The 3,810-nt window shown below is 42.4% G+C and overlaps 1 long non-coding RNA gene across 1 annotated transcript in view; it reads right to left on the minus strand.

Moving 5' to 3' along the window:
• Positions 1–2,805: 2,805 nt before the first annotated feature.
• The window catches only part of LOC104942177 (uncharacterized), a 1,621-nt gene continuing 616 nt past the window's right edge, over positions 2,806–3,810 (minus strand). Inside the window, exons 2-3 of the long non-coding RNA XR_797975.1 lie at positions 3,064–3,121; positions 2,806–2,906 (exon numbers count right to left, since the gene is read on the minus strand). This is a non-coding gene — a long non-coding RNA (uncharacterized lncRNA). The remainder of the gene's footprint in view (positions 2,907–3,063; positions 3,122–3,810) is intronic.

Genomic DNA, 3,810 nt, shown 5'->3' on the forward strand with positions numbered 1-3,810 from the left:
GTCTCCAGACTTGTCAAAGCATTAATTCATGGTTTTTACAAACCTGTATCAGTATGTTGTTACTTCGGCATCATTTTGAAACGTGTATTACAATTAAATCACGGTCAAATATGTTCATGTTGTTGTAGTTGTAGCCCCCTTGCCAGCAATTCTCTCTGACCATTCAGCAGTCGAGAGTGTTTACGTCACTAGTTCAGCATACTCAGCCCGGTTGTTGGCCCGGGAAGAACCTCGATTTTGGAGGGCCAGAAAAAAGCCCTGAGCCGGAACTACCCCTAGTGGGAAACCGTGCTACGTGCTGCAGTGGAAAAGAGCCATTATATTCCACAATCATAAAATCCCATTGATTTTGTAGGCTTTGTAATGCTAACTTCTGGGTTGGCCTACAAATATACGTCATAACTGTACCACTCTATTTCACACTTAACAATCCACACATTATTGTTAATAATAATTTAGATTTTTTATAGCGCCTTTCAAGAAACCCAATGAGGCTTAAATTATTTCTAGACCTTTTTTTCATGGACTTCATGCTCCTGATTTCTGCACACAGAACACTTAGCCTAAGTTTCATGCAAACCACTGTTGTATCTCAAACTAAAACAGATAGGCTAGAGAATAAAGAAAAGAAAAGACAAGGCGACAATCAGACTGAAGTTAATGAGGCTCCATTTTAAAGACACCTGTGAGTGAAAAGACTTGTGGCCTGTGTGCATTAATGAGATTGTGTTTGGATGGGCGCCTCCACAGGGACAGAAAACACGGCGCTGTGGGGTCATTCCCATTTAATAAATGTCACAGAGAGGGAACCTGAGCGGCGGCTGTAATTAAGCGAGCTTGCTTGGAGGCTGAGTGTCCTCACAGCGGGGGGGGAGATGACAGCCATCTTCATTTAGAGTAAGTGTTACCATTAATGAGATGCTATTAGGGTCATCCACCGAGCGCACATCAGAGACATCGCTGTGTCAGGCTGACAAGAGATAACCCTCCACCTCACCAACAGGTCTGCAATTACTAACATGCACAAAATATGCAAGCAGGATTTAGATGTCTTGTTATTGTCTAGGCGGAAAAATCAGCTGAATCAGTGCCGTATTCAGGCTGTCTGAGAGGCAGGGAGGAAAAATAAAAAGGACAGCAGTGTGGAATACCTTTTCAAGCTTGTAGGATAGCCTAAATCAGCGGTTTTCAAAGGGGGGGCGCACCTCACACTTTGAAGAGGTTCAGGGGAGGCGCAGCGTAAGAAAAAAATAATGAGAAACAGTGAAATCTAGCTAGTTAACTTCAGCTAACTTTATGCGAGCGGCAACATGGATCGATTTTTAGTGAAGTTACCTAAAGTGAGAGAGGAGACAGCGTTTGGCAGAAAACGTCACTTGCACACTTGTGGCTGTCTGTGGAGACCGAGTTCCCCCACCTCGCCAAAAAGGCTGTAAAAGTGCTCATTCCCTTCACCTCCGCCTACCTGTGTGAGTGCGGGTTTTCCGCATTGGCTTTGATCAAAAGTACCGGTCAAGCAGGGGCGGGTCTACCGGGGTGGCATGGGGTGGCAACTGCCACCCTAAAAATAGCCTTGCCACCCCAGTTGGCAGCTTTGTTTTGAAATAAAAGTTGTGGCTCATCGGACATTTATGAGAGAAAATCCCTAATATCCGAGTGCAAGTGAATGCAGCACAAGACGCGAGCCGTGTAACCCCTCCCCCGGCCCTTGCGCGAGCGAGGAAACGTGATTGGAGGCGATTTCATTTGAATGGGACGGCGCAAAACGAGAAGCATTCGGACCCAAGCAGACGGAAGGAATGAGGTATTTGCGGTCTACAATGACAGAGAAGGGAGTGTCAAGTTTGGCTGTACTCAGCATTGAATCAAAACGCACTAAAGCTGTAGATCTTAATAAGTTTGTGAGGCGTTTTGCTGAACAAGATGGTAATCGCCGCATTCAGCTGTTATAGGCATGCCAACTTGATGCTCTGCTCACGGATGACTCGATGAGCATAAAAAACTGGTAAGATGATGACCTTACGTGGGTCTGCCCCCAAAAAACAGTTTTAAGTCCTGAGAAAGTCAAATAAGACGGTGTGTAAAACTACGCTGCCCAGCCAAAAACCTTCCCACACTTTGAAAACCCCTGGCCTAGATGACACAGCATTATATTTTCCCAGTTTTAACACCACCCCAATTGCACTTTCTCCACTGGAAGGGAACCCGATAGGGAACTTATTCATGTTTTCTCCACTCAAAGATACGTAACAGCATCCTTAAGGTCACTTTGAGTCGTTTTCTCCACCGTAAGTTCTTCCTAGATGTCTCTGCACCTCGTCAGTCAACACCTGTTGCACTCTGAGCCTGTAACATTTATTTTTCTCTCCTTCTCTCGCTATGCCACATGGATAATAGCAATCAGACACAAAAACACATTTTGCACTCAGGTGCAAGGCTTGTTCGAGTTTGCACTCTCATGACCACAATATATTTTGTGCTCAGACCTTGAGATAGTGTGGCAGAAAACTATTTGCAGGTGATGGAGGGGCTGCAATTCTGCTTTTCATTGTGTAACTCAGTATTATTGTTGTATATATTTGCTCAAAAGAGACTTAAATTGAGGTCAAAAGTGCATATTATAATTTTGCTGTTACACCATTCATCACCATTGTAATTGCATCACATGGATGTAAAGTGTTGGGTCTAAATGCAGATCAGTATCCATGCAATTATTTGGGGCTCATTTGTAATGCAAGGACAGAGGAAGCTGTTTTTCATAATTACATGACAGAAGCTATAATAATCGTGCACTTACCGAGCTCCAGATGAATGCTGGGAACAAAGGAGTTGAGGAAGAACATGAAGATCACCACCGTGAGGACGAACACACACTTCACCAGCAGAACCTTGTCTCTTATTCGGTGCTGTGGACCAGAACAAAAACATATTCTGTCTGAACAGGGGAGAAGCTTTTCAAGTTTTTATCGAACAACTGATTGTTTTTGTGTCAAGAGAACAAGGCCAGCTTCATTATGGAGATAACATCGTCACAGAGTCTGAGACGGAAGAATAAACGCTTACCTTCTTCTGCAATTCCTGAATATTCTGCTCCCAGTTCTTGTCCTCTTGAGCAATTTCTCTGTCGGACACAGGAAACATGTTAAACTCATAGGTTTAAAGCACAAAAATACATTGAATTCTGGACTAATCACTGTCTTAAGGCTTTTGAACTCGTATTAAGATGTGAAACACTGTGCCTCTAGCAGCTGTGTATGAATACATAATGAATGGTGTGTTGTTTTAAGTTGTTTGTTGCCCATGATTCCCAGTGTTGTATATGGTATTTGTGCCATAATTACTGTGTGTGTCATTTGGATAACATGGATTATTCTTGGACTTCCTTTGCTTGTCCTCGCTCAGTTGTTTTTGACCAAACATTCAATTGCAAAATACAATGTTGGGTTTTTATATATAAACTCAGCTAATTGTTCATTCTTAAGCATGCATTAGAGCAAGGGTCACCAAAAATACTATTATAAATACTGAATTCTGTGGTTAATAGTGAATGTCTTTATCGAGACTATAGGCAACAACCAGAGGTGGGAAGTAGTGGAGTACAAATACTTCGTTAGTGTACTTCAGTACATTTTTCTGGTATCAGTACTTTACTCCACTACTTATTTTTCTGATGACTTTTTACTTTTAAACACAAATACCTGTACTTTCTACTTCTCACATTTTCCAAACAGGCTGGTTCCTTTAGTTTGAATGTGTGTTTGGTGGCGTGATCATTATTATTTAGAGTCATTGCGTGCCTATTGATTTGAA

This window comes from Notothenia coriiceps, unplaced genomic scaffold, assembly GCF_000735185.1.
Source record: "Notothenia coriiceps isolate Sejong01 unplaced genomic scaffold, NC01 NC01_scaffold00004300, whole genome shotgun sequence".
In the NCBI taxonomy this organism is placed as follows: domain Eukaryota; kingdom Metazoa; phylum Chordata; class Actinopteri; order Perciformes; family Nototheniidae; genus Notothenia; species Notothenia coriiceps.